The 21,388-nt window shown below is 36.6% G+C and overlaps 1 protein-coding gene across 6 annotated transcripts in view; it reads left to right on the top strand.

The window, feature by feature from the left end:
* The window catches only part of LINGO2 (leucine rich repeat and Ig domain containing 2), a 575,497-nt gene that overhangs the window by 192,199 nt on the left and 361,910 nt on the right, over positions 1 to 21,388 (top strand). For all 6 annotated transcript variants that reach the window (XM_084505347.1, XM_084505341.1, XM_084505342.1 and 3 more), the window contains one exon: positions 15,408 to 15,489. The gene's annotated coding sequence lies outside the window, so the exon portion shown is untranslated. The remainder of the gene's footprint in view (positions 1 to 15,407; positions 15,490 to 21,388) is intronic.

Below are 21,388 nucleotides of genomic sequence, written 5' to 3' on the forward strand. Positions count from 1 at the left end.
CCCATTCCTCCTGTGGTTATTTTTCTGTAGCATGGTTTCTCTAAAATATCATCTGGTTTACTTACTTCCTTTTATACAAAAGAAATAAAATGCCTAAATTCAAAGCTAGCATTAACTTACTATCTGCTATATCTTCCATTAAAATGCCTTATTCTGAGCGTAGCTGTTCATGCTGTTATTTCAGACTAGACTTCACCCTGCTGATGGTTCAATTCAATGGAAGCAAGTGTTCACATAGTTTGAAAACAACCTTAGCAAAGTTAAACAGCATAAAGAATGTGGTGTGTACAGATCAAGGAAGCAATATCACCTAAGGGGAAGAGTTCTTAATTTAAGGCTACCCAGTAGTCTGTAACTACTCCCCAGGGCGATCATGAGGTGCTAAATTCAGACTATTAGCATTGGTATTTATGGACTGCCATGTAATTTCTCAATGATACTAAGTGATTAAAACTTATTTTTGGTACATACTAAAGTTTATTCAGTGTGTCAGAATAGTTTATCTCTGTAATTCTACTCACAGTTTATTTCCTTTGAAATCTGTGATGCATTTGGAGGCATATTTTGAGCATTTTACACTTGTGACTCAACATACCAGATTGTATAAGAAATAATTTACATTTTCATCTGAACACATACCTTTGCCAATAAACATAGTCAAAAATTAATTGTGGTATATAGATTTCTTCCTTCATAAATTCTAAATTCTATAGCTGCTGTTATTCTTCAGCAATTGAAGTAATTCTGTGCCTATTTCTGGGGGAAGGGAAGAGGGATCCTGTCTTTTCTCCTACATCTAAAGTTTCTATACTAAATTCTTTCTGATAGAGAGAAGGAAAAGGGTTTGAAGCTGTGGAGCACAGATAGGCAGAAGACAAGTATTTCAGAGGTTATATGTCCTGGTTGTCAAGTCTGAGTTTCACAGACTTAAATTCTCCCAGAACCTTATTAACTTTTAGCTCTCAATAAATGTGGATCTTTACAACACTTTTTTTTTTTTTCTTTCTCTTCTTAAGAAAAAATGTTGGTTTTCTTATATCTCTTAAATAATATTAATAATAAAAAATCAGTGTCAAACTTCACAAAACTCTTCTGGAAAATATTCTCTCCTATTGCCTCAGAGGAGAAAAGAGAAAAGATGAAATGTCTTCTCTATGCATTTACTGACAAGTCATCTTTATTTATATCACAGAGAATTTTCTCCTCTTTTCACTAAACCAAATTTTTCTGGAGATAGAAATGTTTTGTTGAGTACCAGATTCTAGTAAAAAGAATGAACGTAGTATTCCAAGTGATAGATTGCTAATATGTGTGTTTATTTATTTATTTATTTATTTATTAAATAGATTCAATATTTTATATAATATAGATTATTAAAGATTATTAAATATTTAATTTCAGTCACTTCATTTGGAGTTAGAACATTTTCATTCACTGAATAGAAATGATAGTGATTTTTTTGGGACTTATTTATGTGGTAGTTTATATTTCCCACTACAAGTGCAGTGCTGGATAAGGGAAGCAGATCCAGTTCTGATTCTGTTGTGTTCCAGAAGTGAAAAGGCTGTTCTTTGGAATAGGACTTGCCTCTGTGTAAATTGTTTTCACTGGAGGAATTAAATGGTTCTGAGCAGCTGATGGAGGATGTTTTTCCCATTGTCAAATGATTTTCACATTTAAAAGTATGTCAGACAGGATCAATACAACACTAAGAACCCAGTGCAATGTTTCAGGAAAAGAAGAAAATATATATTATTTAATTTACAACTGTTAGGTGATACTGATGACCTGAAAGAAAACATACTAATTTGGCAAAAGTTACATCTTTTTGTTTGGATTGCATATACTGAAACAACAAAAGACTTATAAAATTTCCTGTTAGAGTCTTTGGAACATATATTCTTCAACAACAACAACAACAAATCAAACAAATAAAAAAAAAAAAAAGGAAGAAAAAAAAAAAAAAGAGAGAAGCCATGTATGAGAATTTTCTTCAGCTGAAATAATGAAAAATCACCTTGAGTTACAGCAAAGTTCATTCAGTTTCTTCTAGTTGCTGACACATTTGGGTAGAACTTTCATCTGCTTCCAAATCCCTTTTTAATATGTCATGCTGATCTTCTGCTTTGCCATTTTTTCATTAAAAACTGGAAGAAAGTAGACAGTTTAAGAGTTGCAAAATTCAGACTATATATGACAACAACCAGTTCTCAAATGATCGTTAGAGGCATATGAGAGTATCATTTTCACAGTATGACAAGATCTATAACATGCAAACCTTCCCTGTACCAGTCAGTGTCATTAAAACTCTGTAGAGCTGTCTCAGACTGTGAGCTAAACTTCAGAGCCTTTAATACATTCTTTCCAAGGTCAAGGAGAAAACTTGTAGATTTGGTGTACTAATTGCGTTTCCTCAGGGCTTGAAAACTGTAGGCTTTTCCAGATTTGTTCCATGAATCTATTTCATTTATAAGTTCAAAGGAGACTATAATTGCTGAGGACTTGCTGAAAACCAGATGAAAAAGTTCTCAAGCAGATAATCCCTAATGTTCTCATATTAGTATTAAAAAAGACTGGATAAAAATTCTCAGATTAGCATTGAATAGAAACTTCAGCATCCTGAGTACCTGAGTTCAGTAGAATTAGACTTGTGTGCATATTTAAGCATCCCCAGGAATCAGAGCTAGAGTGTATGCCTAAATAAAGCAAGAGAAAAGTTTAAGCCATTCTTCCCAACCTCAATCAGATATCAAGATTACAGGATCTCCTAAGAAATCTCTTGGACTGTTTATTAACTGGTTAACATTTGAAGAAAATTAATACCCACAGAAAAGCTCACTGCATTGTTTTCATCATGTGATCATAGTAATTTTTCCATTATTAACAGTACTGTTTTTCTTCCTGTTTCATCGTTGTGGTGTTTTGTTGTTGTTGTTGTTGTTGTTGTTGTTGTTTTGTTTTGTTTTTGTTCTTGTTTTTTGTTTTTGTTTTTGTTTTGTTTTTGCCTTTTGCAATGTGTATCTCTTTCTTCAATCTGGAGTCTTCTCAGTTAAATGTTGCCTTAGACATATGACAGTAGCTTTGATAACTGCACTTGCCTTTAATGCATGGTACATCCTGCCTTGTGTTCCCTAATAATACCAGCACCAGTGAAAAAACTCCACTGAAAGATCTATGACAATTTACACAATGGAAAGAATGTGAATTTCAATTAATACTTGTTTCATATGTCTACAGGGCTAAATACCATATAAAGCAATTTGTCCCTACTTTTCCAATATAGTTAGTTAGGATATTTGCTGTGCTTATAAATAAACAAAAGAAATAAATCCATGCTATGATCACATTTTCAGGTTCACGGTGATTCATGCTGATTTATATTAAAGGTAATGGATATGAGCTGAAGTCACTGCTTAGATGAACAAAATAAACCTGTGACAGTCTCTTGCAGTAATGTATGTTTGCACCATAACCATCAGGGAATTTGCAGGAGCTGTGTAAATGCAGTAGGGATAGGAATGGGGTCTGCATTTCCTACATGGACTCTCCTAATACTGTGCCTGGAGCACTGGTGGGTAGCAGGGGTTCCAGAGGAATCAGCTCAAGCCCAGTTTACCATCAGTAAGTCCATGAACTCCAAAGTGACTCTGTCTGAAGTCTTTTTCCTCCCTGCACCACGATTCCCATGATTCATTTTTCCAGAGATTGCTTTTGCTGGAAGTTTTTGAGTGCAAGAAAAAACTGGCTATCTTGTCCCCCCAAATTCAGTTAACTCCTCAGATGTTTTGCTGCTGCGTTTGCCCTCTGGTACATTAAGTACTTCCATAGTGCAAAGTGAAAAAAATCAGCCTACATTATTCCACTGTACTGGGTCTGGCTGGGATGAGAGAGTGGTTGTGGTGTTTAGCTGCCTAGCATGGTAAAACCACCACATCTACGTGCTTCACTCTGCAAAGAAATACTTTCCTGTGGCAAAGGACATGAAAAAGTGAAATATGAGCCCACCAGTTGGTGGAGGTTCTTCTCTATGATCTTCTGTGGGTTCCAAATTTCACGACAGGTATGTATTCAAAACCCTGTGAAAAAAACTTCAGCTGTTTATAAATTTATAAATTTATGTTTATGAATTTATGTAAAAATTGTGGGGGAAGAGTTTATGATCTGCATTGTACATATTTGTAGCACGAAATTTTAACCTGTACATAGATGAGAGGAAGGTTTTGTAAAAGCCTCTCAGGAATATGAGTTCAATTTTGGGTGGCAGATACAGTCCATTCTCAGAAGTAATATGCTTTAAATAGCCTCTGTATATTCTCTGAATATCTGAATCAGAGAACAATAATTGGAAAAATAAATCACTAGTCCAGATGTTATCAATGACATTTGGTAAAAGTTTTTGATATTCTGGGAGTATTTATCATCTGAATTAAAGCATATTAGATTTTATCCAAACTCTCAGCTCACAATCTGGGTAATATCTCAAATACCATTCAGGCAGAAAACACTTGTAATTCATAGTATGTTAGCTCTTAAAATAATGTTATTCCTATATTGACATACTAAACTCAAACTATACACGCTATATTCACAAACACAGACTAGTTTAAGTGTATATTTTATCTTTCTGTTTCATATGCCCAGATGGTAATCTGTTTGCTTTGGGGTGAATTCATGAAATGAAGCGTCTGGAGTTTAGAGTGTTTTGATTTGCTTGACTAGCTGCACCAACCTCTTGACTGTGAAACAAAATATTTGCTGCTAGAGCTCTTACCCTGAAACTAATGTTGCCAAAGGGTAAGAAAAGCATAAATGTATTGGTACTCTCTTCCAGACTACTATTCTACTAAGATTACTTCAAACCTTGGGGGCAAGAGCTCAGTTCCCCAATCTGAAGACAAATGTCATGTGTTTTATAAACACAGCCTGCTAAAATGAATCAGGTCTGTACTTGAATCATCCATCATCTTAAAAGTGCAAGGTCAAATAACATTCTGCTTTAGTATAAGAACAGTAATATAAAGTTGATTTAGTTATAGTAACAGTTCTATATTCTGTTTTATATTGCTAAAAGATATCAATTACATTACATGTAGATTACAGCTATAAAATGAAGTGCATCTTATGTATGCATGCTGCCTTATTTTATAAGTGTAACTTTTTTAATTCAGGCACATGCATGTATGACTATGGATAAGGAGAAATCCTGAGTGTGTAAGACAAAAGAGGAAATCTCAGAGACAACTCAAATTTCTTTGTTTCATAGTATGCCAGAGGAGTAGTAAGCAAAGCAAGAAGAATTAGTTCTTCTGTCATTGGTAATTCCCATGGATTTTAGCAGCACTTTGTGATATCATTAAGCCATACCAGTGGCTCTCAAATTGCTGTGTTTGTGTACCTCTGGCTAAAGTAAATAGCATCCATGGAATTATGACATGTATTTCATACTTTTCTCTGACATAGAGGAGATGCAGGTCCACTCTGAATAACAGGTAAAAGATTAAATATGCTTACCCATGCAGGCTAACAAACAGCAGCTTAACTGAAGGATTTGCCCTGACTTGCATTGACTACTGTAATTGGGCACAAGGCCTACTTTTAGGCATTGCTGAAATTACACATACTGTTTGTTTTTGTCATTAACTTGTCATTAAGATCTGAAAATAAGTTATGCCTGGTTTTGAATAGCAGGAAAGTAAATCATAGAATCATAGAATCATAGAATATCCTGAGTTGGAAGGGACCCTTAAGGATCATCAAGTCCAACTCTTGACACCGCACAGGTCTACCCAAAAGTTCAGACCATGTGCCTAAGTTCACAGTCCAATCTCTTCTTAAATTCAGACAGGCTCGGTGCAGTGACCACTTCCCTGGGGAGCCTGTTCCAGTGTGCAACCACCCTCTCTGTGAAGAACCCCCTCCTGACGTCCAGCCTAAATTTCCCCTGCCTCAGCTTAACCCCGTTCCCGCAGGTCCTGTCACTAGTGTTAATGGAGAAAAGGTCTCCTGCCTCTCGACACCCCCTTACGAGGAAGTTGTAGACTGTGATGAGGTCTCCCCTCAGCCTCCTCTTCTCCAGGCTGAACAGGCCCAGTGACCTCAGCCGTTCCTCGTACGTCTTCCCCTCCAGGCCTTTCACCATCTTCGTAGCCCTCCTCTGGACACTCTCCAACAGTTTCATGTCCTTTTTATACTGTGGTGCCCAGAACTGCACACAGTACTCGAGGTGAGGCCGCACCAGTGCAGAGTAGAGCGGGACAATCACCTCCCTTGACCTACTAGCGATGCCGTGCTTGATGCACCCCAGGACACGATTGGCCCTCCTGGCTGCCAGGGCACATTGCTGGCTCATATTCAACTTGCTGTCTACCACGACCCCCAGATCCCTCTCTTCTAGGCTGCTCTCCAGCGTCTCATCGCCCAGTCTGTACATGCAGCCAGGGTTTCCCCGTCCCAGGTGCAGGACCCGGCACTTGCTCTTATTGAACTTCATGCGGTTGGTGATCGCCCAGCTCTCCAACCTGTCCAGATCCCTCTGTAAGGCCTGTAAAATATTCATTTTTACACAAGAAATTAGCATTATGCCATGGAAAATAACATTGCTGTTGCAGATAATAGAGGCAGGCAAATTACAGAGGTGGAAGACACCTGAAGAACAAAGCCACTTTGTTCTTATAGGCAACTATAAGAAATACAAGAGTACTGAAGAAAACAAGAGGCTTATGCTCGGACAGATTAATGCTTGCTTAATTCTTGTTCTTGTAACTTCTCATCTCTGCTTGCCTCTGGAATCTAAGTGAAATGGGAAAGTTTCTTGAATAAAGGTCATATTCACTTTTTCTCATGACAAATCCTATTTGCTGACCTGAGGAGAAAAGATTATAAAATGGACTGTTGCAGTAATTTAATATTATATTATACAATCATATTGTTAATTCCTATTTTTTTCTGTCAATAGGTGATTTAATTGTATTAATTATCATGCAGCTAAATAAATCTGTCTCCCAGGACTAATGAAGCCTACAATTAATAGCAATGAGTGAATGTCAGATGTTACAAGTGGATATTGGGAATTTTAGATGTTCATATTTAGTTTGTCCAGTTCAATGTGACATGTTTATAATGTGCCCCTAAATTTTTGTTGTTGTTGTTGTTAATTATTATTATTTCTGAATGGTAGTGTTCAACTGGCCTTTAATATACTTTTGTCAAATGTTTGGTTCATAAAAGACTGTCCCTCTGATATCAATGATAAAAATATCTCATAAATAGAGATAGTCGACCTAATAATTTCAGCTATTATAATCACTCACTCACACAAGCCTTCAAAATTTTAAACAAAGTTAAATCAAGAGTGTTTTCCAGAAAACTGCTTAACCATTGGATATTTCAAAATTGTAAGAAAACCTGTGGTGCTCTGGAGCCATGTGGAGCCATGTGGTGTTGCCACAGATTACCAGAAGTGATGTTGTTCTTTGCAAGAAATATTCAAAGTATTTGTTGATCATTAGGCAATTCTTAATAGCTATAACCTGCTCATATGCAACATGCCAAACAGTATTTCACCCACCATGCAAGGACAATTGGATGGGATGGGATGGGATGGGATGGGATGGGATGGGATAGATTGAGACTATATATATGTTGTTGAGGCATAAACACCACTGATGTCTGGTTTTCAAGATATACATCATTTGATTTTGGTAGAGGGCTGTAAACTTTGGCAGCATTTGAGCAGTATGTAGTATATACGATCTAACAATTGTATAGTCTTTATGGAAGTAATCTGTTGGTGGATAAATAACTGGTTAGTATAGAATAAACACTGAAAAGAAGAGAGACGGATGATGATTTCATTGGTTGTCACTTTTACATTTATCCTGGATTCCAGTATTTTCTCTGTTATCACTTTTGCTCTTGTTTCCTTGTTATTCTTATTTTGCACTTTGTGGCATATTGATACTATTGCAGAGTGACAATTATTGTGACTTTTATTGAAAAATGAGCAAATTTTTGAGAGTGATAAGAAGTAAGAGCTTTGGTGGGAATTTGTATCAATGTTACAAAGACATATGCCTCTACACATCACTTTTGTCTGTAGTAGTTCTTAAACATTAAACTTAGCATTCATTTTAACTGAAGGTTGTATGATGATGAAAAATGAAGAGAAAGATATAATTTAATTCTCTTTTCTCAGAATGCCTCAGTATCTGACTTTCAACAAAAGCATCAATGAATATGCTTGGGTCTTTTGCAGAGCCAGTGAAATAATACATACTTTGGCTTCAGAAATCCGAAATGTATTAGTTTCCAAAACTCACACATAATGGCTATCTGATTAAAAAGAAATTATAGGAAGTGAAGAACGTATAACTTTTGAGAACGTTTAAAAAGAGAAACTTGAACAAATAGTTTGAACATCCTCGTGGTTATAAACCTGAAAATACTGCCACAGCTGAGCTTTGGTCACTTGTGGTAACTGAAATAAACTAATGAGAGATGTATATACCAAGCTTATATGCAGTTTCTATTGTTAAAATGCTAGACATTACAGATACAGCCATGGAAGATAGGTCTGATGGGTCACCAAGATCATATGACCCATCCTTCTCCTGCAGTAGTGATCTAGATATATAAAGGTAATTTCTGACATGTTTATCTGAGTTTAATAATGATAGAAATACTGGAGGTTCCACAGGTAGTCCACATAGTCAGTACATTTCAGTGCCAAACTATCCTTAGAATTAGGAAGATTTTTCCCCAGAGGAAGTTTAATTTATTTATTTATTTATTTATTATTCTTTTTTATTTTTTTTTCAGCAATGTAAACTCACTGGTTCCAGTTGCATCCACTTTAATGTCTCTCCTTGTTTTGTTTTGCTTATTTTCCAGAATTTTCCTGTGCAGAGTCTGAAATGCTAAAATGCAATTACATGTATACAGAGCCCAGTGTGTCCCATAACTAAATAGGAAGCAGTAGACATTTGAGTCTGATGCCTCCTCTTAAAAATCTACATTTTCACTGTGTTACTGTGAAACTCCCTTAGATAAGGAGAATGGAATGCAGTCAGGAGAAGAATTATAGAATCATTTAGACTGGAAAAGATCTCTGAGATCATCAAGTCCAACCATTAACTTAGCACTGACAAGTCTACTACTAAACCATGTCCCTAAGCACCATATTGATGCATCTTTTGAATACCTCCAAGGATGCATCTTTTGAATACCTTCAAGGAGTTGAATACCTCAACTACTTCCTTGGGCAACCTCTTCCAATGCCTCACAACCCTTTCAGCAAAGATTTTTTTCCTAATATCCAACCTGATGAACATGGTGCAATTTAAGGCCGTTTCCTCTTGTACTATTGCTTGTTGCTTGGGAGAAGAGACCAAACCCCACTCCACTACAGTCTCCTTCAAGGTAGAGTGCAATAAGGTCTCCCTTGAGCCTCCTTTTCTCTAGGCTAAACAACCCTAGCTCTCACAACCACTCCTCACAGACCATTTACCAGCTTCATTGCCCTTCTTTGGACACACTCCAGCACTTCAATGTGTTTCTTGTAATGAGGGGCCTAAGACTGAACACTGTATTCAAGGTGTGGCCTCACCAGAGCCTGTTGGCTGTGCTATTTCTGAAACAAGTCTGACAGGACAAGGGAAATGATTGTCCCCCTGTACTCAGCTCTGCAGAGCCCTCCTACCCTCAAGCAGATCAATACTTATTTGCTGTCATCTGCAAATTTACAGAGGGTGCACTTGATCCCCTCGTTCAGATCATTGATAAAGATATTAAAGAGAACTGTCCCCAGTACTGAACCTTCAGGGACACCACTTGTGACCAGCCTCCAACTGGATTTAACTCCATTCACCATAATTCTTTGGGCCCAGCCCTCAGCCAGTTTTTTACCCAGTGAACCATATGCCCATCCAAAGCCACAAGCAGCCAATTTCTCCAGAATGCTGTGGGAAAAGGTGTCAAAAGCTTTATTAAAGTCTCAGTAGACTACATCCACAGCCTTTCCCACAACCACTAATCAAATATCCCTTGTCATAGAAGGAGATCAGGCTCATCAAGCAGGACCTGCCTTTGATAAACTCCTGCTGACTGGGCCTGATCACCTGATTGTCCTGTATGTGCTACAAAATGACCTGCTTCCTAACCTGCAAGATGATCTGCTTCCTAACTTTCCACAGCACCAAAGTCAGACTGACAGGTCTGTAGTTCTCCAGGTCCTCCTTCTGACCTTACTAGTAGATATGTGTCACATTTGATAGCCTCCAATCAACTGAGACCTCCCCTGATAGCCAGGACTGATGATTAATGATGGAAAATGGCTTGGTGACTGCTTCCACCAGCTCTTTCATTACTGTTGGGTGAAACCAATCTGTCCCTGTAGACTTCTGTACATCTAAGAGGTCACTAAATATTTCCTCTTGGATTATGAGGGCTTCATTTTTGCCCCCACCCCCCAAAGAACAACTGGTTTTACTGCTAAAGACTGAGGTTATGAACGCATTAAGTACCTAAGCCTTTTGATTGTGGTGATCTGGCACTACTAAGGGCAGTAAAGAGTTTTTTTTTTTTTTTCTTTTTTTCTTTTTTTTGCAACATATTCTTAGAGTTGTCTGTAAATATTTGTATTTGCAAACCTCAGTGTGCAACAGATTTTCTTAAATGTATTTCTTTGATACCAAGTCTTTGAGATACACATTCGGAGAAAGTATTTGCATCCAATAAGATTTACTTTTATGCTAGTTAGTTCATCTATGTTTTTTAAAAAATTGTTTCTGAGCTAAATATATATTCCAAACAACCTAACGCATCTGTTAAATAAATAAATAAATAAATAAATAAATAAATGACTTCACTAGGCTTATATGGGATTTTTATTTGATCAATTCTTTAATGCCTGACAAGAAACGTTCATTTTAAGTGCATGTTTTGAAATATGACAAACTTATGAAACAAACAACTGCTCTCCTCAATGAATCCTGCTTAATATCTCTTTGGAAATCTTTGAAAAAAAAAAAAAGTCTGATTTTATATGAAGGAAAACATGACTACTAGCCTTACAAAAATGTATTGCCAAAACTATTCATTATTTTATGCCTGAAACCCTGCCATAAATTATACATAAAACTAATTAACTATAGTGTCAAGATATAGATCTGAAGGATCTTCAGTGTTATTAATAAAATTTTGAAACCTTTTAAAAATCTGAAATGTTTATTATTTGACAGTTAAAGCAGTAAGCTTTTTCTCCACATTTTAGCTCTGTGGCCTTCAATGTCTGCCATATCTTAGGCTATATAGAATACATAACTTACTTTTCTAATGCTCATGTTTATTTTGTGCTTTTAGGCCAAAACTATATTCATTAATTTCATGTGTCTGCTGTGTGTCTCAAAAAACAACAACAACAACAACAAAACACCAAAAAACAAACAAACAGACAAAAAAACAACTACTAAAATCTCTGTGATATATCCAAGCTGTCCCTGAGCTGTGTATTTCGGTGACTTCCTGTTTTTGACAGAAATTTAAATTTGAAGTGTTCCAGAGCTACCAAAGGTTGGTTGCCACACATGATTTTTCTGTAAAATTTGACTAAGCTCAGCACCTGGGCAAAATGTTCTGTGTTTTTCCTGCACAAATCATGAATGAAGTGAATCTTTTTGTTTGTTTTCAACTTTTCTTCCGATGAATTTTATATTGTTCTCACCAGTTCTTGTAGTGACTACTATCTGTGCCACTAATGATTTTAAATTGTGGTAACCACCCCCCTATCTGTCTCTCAAAACTTTTCAAATTTTTTCTCTATTCTATTCACAACAATTCATATCATTTTGGTTTGCTTTCTTGATTAGTAAGCTGATGTCCTCTCTGACCTGCTTTCTAAGTCTCCCAAATCTTAGTTCTGAGGGGTGATACTGTGATCAGAGTCCACTACTTTTTATTTACTGAGGCACATTTTTATTTTTTTTTTTATTTATTTTTCATGTGTATCACTCAGCAACTCTGAATTTACTTACTTGATAAGTGTGCAGTTCTACAACTTCATCTTAGTACCACTCAGAGAGCAGCTTGGGACCAAGGACATCTCACTGTAAGATGAGACACTCGTGACACCCCACTGCAAGGGAAATCAATTTCTGTCTCAGATTTTAGGCAGTCACTTGTCTGTATGAGTATCTCTTCTCTTGTCCCAGAGAAACAGTTTCTCTACGATACTTTTGTGGCAGACCTGTTGAATGCTTGTTGCAATCTGTCAGGACAGTCTTTTAGTCTCCTACTGCCACCTGGGTTTTGTCTTCAGAAATAAAGCACTGTTGAGACCGAGATATTTTCACCATTTGGGAGTATGATTTTTTCTTCCATACACAAGATTTCTCCCACTGTTTTGGGTAGGTTGGGAATCTATATATTTAAATGCCCTTTGAAAGTTTGATATAATATAAAGCACAGTTCAGAGTTAAATTCTCCCTGGCTTCCAAAGACTCAGGCTGATCTTTATTCTAAATCTGCTAAGTCTGCAACCAAAAGTAAAAGGAAATGCCTACAATATTTAAAACACTTCCCATTTGTTTCAGAGAAAGGAAAAAAAAAAAAAAAAAAGGTAATTAAACAAACATTTAGACATACTTTGCTTATTTTTATGTTTCTGTTGTTGTTCTATTTTTATTCTGTATTTAGTCTGAGAAGAACCCAAACTAACAAAAGGCAAGATTCAAAAATAGTTGCAATAGCCCTTAAGAAGGGAAAACCTGAAAAAACATATATCAAGTAAAGCTCCTCCCCTTCTCCCTTAAAATCACCAGATAAGTTAGCTTTGAACATACTAAAACCTACGCAGTAGTGAAAGCAAAGCTTGCTGTTTAGTTAATATAATAGTACATAATAAACACAGGAATTCAATACAGTGTAGAATGGCATAGTGAAATATATATTTAGACTGCTCTTCCCGTATGGTTTGAAAGAACTGCTGCTTCTGTGGGAGAGCACTATGAAAAGACTGCTGTTCTTAAAATGAAACAATAAAGTGGCCCAAAAATAATGATGTTAGATACTGCAGTGGTGGAACAACTTGTTTACCCTTTGTCTTCTACAAGTGTTTACTTAATCAGTATAACAGCACATGCATTGAATAACCAACTATATGCTCTTACCAAGCAGTGTGGTTCTGTTGTAAACTTTATCACAGAACAGCACTGAAATAGTGTTGCTTTTTCTGATTTGTCCTCATAATGGGGGCTCGAGTGGCAGCATCACTCATTAGGAAGTAGTAGACACCTCTGTCTGTCTTTCATAATCAAGAATTGGCAGGAGCATGTAGAGAAACTGAAGTGAATTGACTGTGGCTGGCTGACAGACCTCACCCAGACAGTCTCTCACTCCTCAACAGGACACTGGTAGAAAATAAGATCTAAAAAAGCTTGAGGGTTGGAATAAGGACAGGGTGTGCCTTTACCAGTTACCATCATGGACAAAACAGACTTGGGGAAGATTCTTTTTATTTATTGGCAGTTAAAAATATAGTAGGATGATAAGAAGGAAAACAAACAAACAAACAAACAAACAAACAAACAAAAACCACTACAAACATCTTCCCCCAACCCTTTCTTCCTATGCTTAACGTCACTCCTTCATTCCTATCTCCTCTGTTTCCTGCCCCAACCCTTAGCAGTGTGGAGTGATGAGGAATGGTGGTGTTTACAATTCCTAACACTTCAAGTCTGTCACTCCTTCTTAACACTTTTTTGCCCTGATCCACCAGGGGCCTCTCCACAGGCCACAGGGGAACTTGTGCTGCATGTCTGGAGCACCTCCTGCCCTCCTGCTGCACTGCCTGTGGGGGCTGCAGGGCTGGCTCTCACCCCTCTCTCCCAGCTGCTGTTGCCCAGCATTTTTTCCCTTCCTTAACTCTGCTGCCCCAGAGGCCCACCTAGCATCGCTCATAGCTCAGCTCTGGTCAGTGGCGGGTCCCTTTTGGAGCAGCTGGAGCTGGCTCTGCTCTGACACAGAGCAGCTCCTGGGCCCTGCTCACAGAGGCCACCCCTGCAGTCCCTTTGCTACCAAACACTTCCGCGTAAAACAAAGATATGGAGTTCTAGACTACTTGCAGTGCTGGCAGGTTTTTGCTGCATTCCAAGTCTTCTTCTGCAAATTTTGTAACTTCCTTATGTTACAGATTCCCTCAACAAATCATTTTTTGACCCATTATCTTATCCATGATCAACCATATAATATAGTATAAAATGATTGAGTTAATTCACCTATTTGTGTACCTCAGAATAAGAATAAGAATTAGGTACAATATTATGTTTCATCATGAAATATGTATTTACTTAAAATACCTGGCCTTTCCTATAATTACAGTTTAATGTTTAAAGAATATCTTAAGAATATTTAAAATATTTAAATACTTAAAATACTTAGATAATTAGATGCTTAGATAATACTATTTAAATATTTAAAATACTTAAAATATTTTAAGTATATTTGTTTCTTTCTTTTTATATCTCATTATTTCACTTCTCTAATCAATCTTTCCCAGATCATACTGTATTTTATGAAGAGGTGCAGAGTCTTTTTCAGGCAATTTGAAAGGTCTCATAAAGATCATTTCTGCACAGCGGGATCCAAAGCATTTTGTTCTTTTGGTTGCTTTCTGAAAGTCATAGGTGGTCATGTTGATCAGAACAGCCCATGTCATTTATTTCAGAATAATTTTCAGAAATAGCACAGTCCTTCATAGTCTTTTTTATCAGTGTAGTTTGGATTATTGTCTAATCTATAGTTCTTCTGCTCTGTCAGGACTTATTCTGGTCCTGGCAAACATACAAGAACTTTTCTTACCTTTTCTTACCTTTGCTGTTGAAGAATGTTTTTATCATATGTTCCATTAACATGAACGTAATGTTCCAATTTCAGTTCAATATGGCAAGAGGATACCATAGCTCAGAAATGCTCCTTTCTTTGTCTGTGGATTTGGAGACATGTATGGAAAAGGCTGTGGAGGTGCAAATTTCCATCGCCAGTAGAGAAAGTTTATCCTGATGTTGAAAAGACTTTATTTTTTTCCCCTCAGTGTCCATTCTTGGTTTAATACTTGTGTCAGTTTCACCTTCAGATCCCTTAGTAAACTGCTTTCTAAGCTACTGCAGTTAATGCAGTTGCCTGCTCTCCATGAGTGCCAATGAGTACACAATATTACTTGGGAGCTTTCACATGCCTCTGCTATTTACTTCAGGAGTGACATTCATGGTGCTGACATACATTCTGTTCCTTTATGGATAGAAACTGCATACGATCCTAAACCATGTCAAGGAACTTCCCTAAGAGCATTGCTATTTCAAAAACCTTGATACAATGGACAAGTCTAAATGTATTTTCCTCTTCTTGTTTTCTAGTAAGCGAGCAGCAAAGCTGGAAAACTTGGCACTAAACTCTTTGTCTTTCCTGCCTGTATCCATGGATTGTGGATTTTGCAAGGTAAATGTTCTGTTTTAACTGACTACAGTAGTGTATTGTTCTACAGTTTCCAGTGCCTAAAATGACCTTATAATACTAGTTGTTGAATATACTAGTTGTATAACTCTAGCTATAGAAGAAAATACCCTTGTTTATTATCTCTACATTTTTAGCAATGAATTGTAGTCCTACACCTATATTATATGATACACCTATATCCTTGATATAGGAAGTACCTATATTAGGTGTAGTCCTACACCTATATTATATGGTGTAGGACTACACCTAATATAGGTCCTACACCATATAATATAAATAAATACAGTAAGTTTGCTTTGGATTGATTAGCAAGCACATTTTCAGGAAGAAGGAAAATGATGCCATGATCTATTTTTTTTTTCTTTTCCATGAGTTTCTGTGTTATTGTTCCTATATTTCCATTGATCTGAGTGGACAAACAAATAAATTGAGCCTGAAGATTTAAATCCGAATATGAATGCATTTTTCTATCAAGATATATTTTGTGTCTTCTTTGCTTATTGGTGATTTTGTGTTTCTTGAAAATTTTATTAGATGGGAGACTAAAAGTGATCTTTCAGATATAAATGGCTGTGGTTCATGATCTTTATTGTTGTACAGTTTTTAAAATGAGGTGTTCTTATACCAGGTTTTACACAGACATCTTCATAACATTCTGTATTACAGTATTCTATAATATGATATTTGATTTATATTTGAAAGCTAGTCATACGAAGTATTTGGAAAATTTTGTTTTCAAAATTTGAAAATACCTCAGGGAAACTAGCTTGTTTTGATAATTTTGTTACCCTGAGAGACAGTGCTGCTTCTGCCAGGAAAACTAAATCCCTGAATATCTTCCTCAGCTTTGGTCTAGACTTAATATTACTCTCTTTCCTTAGAGACTTTATTCACCTCTGAATTTTATCTTTAAAGTTGTGTTAGTTGTCTGTAGGAAAGAACATTCCCTTGAATCTTTCTGCCATTGAAACTAGCTCTATTACACATGGTGAAAAAAGGTTTTCAAAAGCTTTTTTATTATATATTAAAAAGAATCAAACTAGAAGCTATGCAAAAGCTGCTCCAAATTCATGCTTTTAAACAGAGTGCTGAGCTGAAGAATTACCCCCTCTTGACAGAAGTGCCACTATGAGCTGTATATTCAAGGTGGAAAATTGGCCCTTTTGAAAAATAAAATCAGCAGCCTTCCCAGCACCTAAGACGGGGGAGTGAATATTCTACTCTTCAGCATTTATTTAACAAGCTGAACACCAAGGCTGTGCATTTTAATGTATTGTATTTCTTTAGTGTGGAGAGAAAAAAGGGTGAATCAGCCTTTGCTGTGAGTGATACCCTGCTATGAGATGTGGGTGGTGATTGTAAAAAGAAAAGTAGCAGCATTTCCTTCTAGTCAGCTTCTGAGGATGGAAGCCATTTGTAAATACTGAAAAAGGGTATCCATTTTTTTACCAACTCTCTTTCAGCTTCTGGAAACAGTAGAAAAATTCCTGTTGTAATGAGAAGCCCAAACACGTTATTTTCCATATAGATTGTTATGCTTTGAACAATAGAACTGGTTAGAAAAGTGTGGGTGATGCTGATTTTCAAAGGGGTGCTGGTACAACTTCAAAGACTTTGTGGTATGTTACATAGGCCTTGTCTATTGTGACAAGCAAAACAAAACCAGCAGAATCTGGGAAAGCATTAGCAATCAACAGCCCAATGGCCACAGCCATAATTTTTACAAGACCTTAAATACATTTTTTTGTGATTAAGTAGTGACAGTGAAGACAATGAGTAAAATTTTCAAAGCATCTAGGCAAGTGTCAGTCTTTCTCCATAATGTATGATGGATTAGTTTCTTATGCAAGATAATAGATGCTGCCTCCCCCTTACCCCAAATGTTTTTAAACAGAATGGACAAACAGCATTTAGTTTCGTTCTAAAAAGCTAGTGTAAAGATTTTTTAGCTGAAATAGCTAGTACTGAGCTTCCTTTGGTTAGAAGTGTAGTTAAATCTGGAGGTGCCATTGATTCTAGAGAGCTATGAGTAATTTTTGGCATTGACATTTCAATAGCAAAACATCAATATTCAATTTGGAGTTGGCAATAAGTCACTGTCAGTGAGAATGGAGTAATATGTCTTATGATGATGATCCTGTGTACAGTAATGAGATGTTTTTAATCAGCAAAAAGGGGAGGTTCAGAGTTGCAATTTGATAATTCTATTTTTAAATAGGTTGGGGAATTATTTTGAACCAAATTGTCTTTCATTCTACCTTTTGTCTTCCTCCTTCTGAAAAGATTCATTACCGCCTACTTAACTTGTTTTCCTAGCATTCTTGCTGTGAATTTGGAATGCATAGTACTTCACATCTGCAGATTTGCATAAGCTGATATTGTGAAAGTTTTCTCTGTACTTTTGATTTAGTATTAGAGTACTAACAAAAACATCCCAACCCCCTGAATAGTTGTTAGGCATCTCAAAAATGTCTGCACTTAATAACCTAGAAAGTATTATCTACTAACGTAAGGCAGTAAAGGTGTAATTACTATTTCTGTTTCAGCAGTTAAAAAAAAAAAAAAAAAAAAAAGAAATAATACTTTGGAGTGTCACCATCTATGTCCATATATATGTATTAATTTTCTAAAGAGAAAAGATATCGACACTTTGTAAGAGGAAATTTTCTGCATGAGCAGAAATTATATATCTGTGCTTGGGAGAAAAAAATAAAAACCAAGAAAATATTGATGAATAGATGTGAATAAAGAAGACAACACACTTTGTGGTGATCTTCCATAACCTAATGTCCCTGTTTTTTTTGTTTTTTTTTTTTTTTTTTTTTTTTTTTTTTTTTTTTATGGAAAAGGCTAGTTAAAATCATTTTTCTTCCTGGATGATTGTGAACTCACATCTGGCTTCTGTGTATGGGAATTCTCTTTCTCAGTGTTTTATATAGTCCTTTAATCCTTGATCAGTAAATGCTATTGGACCAGAAATCTTCTAAGTATTTTTTGCAACACTCTTACTGATGAACTGTTTACCCCTTTTTCTTCAATGAACAGCCATTGTAAAGAGAACCGTTTGAAGGTGCTATAGAGTTGAGCTTTTGAGTACCTGCAGTTAACAGCCTAGAGAAGAGCAGGCTGAAGCCCTCATGGCAGCCTGCAGTTCCCTCATGAGAGGAGCAGAGGGGCAGGTGCTGAGCTCTGCTCTCTGGGGACAGCGACAGGACCCGAGGGAACAGCATGGACCTAGGACAGGGGAGGGTCAGGCTGGGGGTTAGGGAAAGGTTCTGCACCCAGAGGGTGCTCGGGCACTGGGATAGGCTGCCCAGGGCAGTGGGCACAGCACCGAGCTGCCAGAGTTTAAGAAGAAATTGGAACACACTTTCAGACGTAGGGTCTGGTTTTTGGGTGGTCCTGTCTGGAGCCAGAAACTGGGCTTAAGGATGCTTTTGGGCCCCTTCCAACTCAGGAGATTCTATGATTCTATGAACAGTCTGTGTTCAATACAGACTGTTACTATACAAGCAATACAAGCAATGTGAAGGTTTTCCGTGCTGTGACATTGGCTGTTGTTGATGCTGTGTTCATGTAACCAGACTAACTTAGTTTCCTTCCCCAAATGTGCAGCAATGCTGTGGGAAGTGATTTTCACTAAGGCAGTTACCCCAAGTTTCAGCTTACTATGGAGAGAGGCATATTTTATATCATCAGATATAACCAAACTTCCTATCCATGCAACAAGTCTAGAAATAATAATCTAGTCTTGCCACTGCCTTCGATATTGAGTCTAATTTCTTGTATTTAAACAGCTATATTTAATGTATAACTTCAGTGAATTTGATAGAGTAGCACCTGTATGTTGAGGAAAAAAAAAAGAAAAAAAAAAAAGACTATCTCGTGAACATTCGTAGAGGAGAAAATCAAAAACTTATGGATGCCAGCATTCCTCCTTCCCCCCTATTTCCCTTTCTCTTAGTGATACTTCTGTTTTTAATCTGTTATTCTTATCCAGAGGTTTAGTAGTGTAATTAATTAGGATTTGTCAGATCTTGTATTGTTATCAGGTCTGCCTGCCTGAAATGAGTAAAGGCTACTCAATAACTACTGTGCTTTTGAGACCAGAAGCTACTGTTCTTCAAACTAAAAAGGAAAATTTGAATAGTTGTGTTGGAATGAGTAGAAATGTATACAACGTGGTATGTAAATAAAGAGAGTAGATCCCCACAGATTTAAAGCATTTGTTTTAATTCATGTGCTTGACTCCTCTCTGATTATTCAAAATAGTATCTTCAAAAGTAAGAGGTGACTGTGGGTACTTAGATTTTACAGCATGAAGGAATGTGATTTTCAGTAAATTCTGACCACTCCTTTTATGAAATTCAGGCTTCTTCTTAATTCAATGTGCACAGCAGTAAAATCATTTAGAGAAATCTTTGCTTTTGCTAGAGCCACTTGACCTGCTGATTCTTAAAACTTCCAGAATAAACTAAAATTTCTGGACTTTTTAGGAATTGAAACATCAAAACATGTTTAAACCTGATGCAGAGCAAACAGGACCATCATTTAGAGAGACATGCAGTTCATTCAGTGAAGACATTCCAGCTTGCTCCCTGGCTTTCCCTAAGCATTGAATGAAGTTTTCATCTAAAGGGAGACTAGAATTACTGTTTGAAAATGATAAACTTAACCTCACTATTTTTTGGTTTGGAAAAACAATAATATCAATCAGAGATTAATACATTTTTAGGAAAATGATTTTCCAGAAAATGTGAAATTGTAATTCATAAATAAAAGGGGGATTTCTTTCAGCAAGGAAACATCACGTACAGCTACTCTGCAGCCATTTCCTATGGTTTGCTGAAGATAAAGACACCTTAAACAAACTTACAAGATCTGTTGTCTCCCTTTAGTATCAACACCAAAAAGCTTCCATTTTCTGTCACAGGCAATGTACCATTTTAGATTGTGCATCTTCCTTGAAATAATGGAATCAGCCCTTGACTTTCCTTCATGCCTAGCTCATAACCTCATTTTTGCATCCTTAAATCTTTCATTTTTGCATTTTCATCATTGCTCTTTGATCTTTGGTATGGAATTTTGCAATGAGAACTTATCACAGTAAAAAACTGTGGTACATTTAATTAATCAGAAGGTATATAAGCAGGAAACAAAAGGAATAACTTTGTATATTATTACTGTCAATATAATTCTGACACAAGCTACAGTAATAAAGGTAAAAGGAGACTATATCAAGAAAGAGATGAATGTTACTATTGAAAGCTGAATAGTATACATTGGTTTATTTTGATGTTGGAAGAAGAATTTACATGCCTAGAAGTGTTTTTCAGTTCCTGACTGGCAAAAAAAAGGAACACGGAAAAATCTGTTACGTAGCAGGAGACTGATGGGATACCATTTTTTAATAAATATATAGATGATCACAGCTTAACACCTTGAATTCTTTTACATAATCTGTATTTTTAATACAGCTCTGATTTCTGGTGTAAAATATGTCAGTACCACTAGAAATTGTATGGAAGCTTTTGACACAAATGTCACATCTCATTCTTGAATAACAAGTTTCTGAGCTCAACTCCAAGCGTGTTTACTGCCTCACTGTGAATTAAATCATCCTTAGACAAGAAGATCATTTTCAGGCTCACTAAATGCTTAAGTTTAATCATGCAGTGTTCTCCCTCATTCCACTCGGTGGACAGAACTTTACTGCCAGGCAGGGGATTTTGAAGCAGGTGAGGCCCCAGACCTGAAAGGCCTTGAAATACAGGGATGCTGGAAAGATATGGCCAGGTACTTGATGAAGAGGAGCCCCAGCAACTCCCTGAAAAAGCCCACTCTCACATCTATAAAAAAGCCCTAGAATGTGCAAAGAACA

This window comes from Aythya ferina (assembly GCF_964211825.1).
Source record: "Aythya ferina genome assembly, chromosome: Z".
NCBI lineage: Eukaryota > Metazoa > Chordata > Aves > Anseriformes > Anatidae > Aythya > Aythya ferina.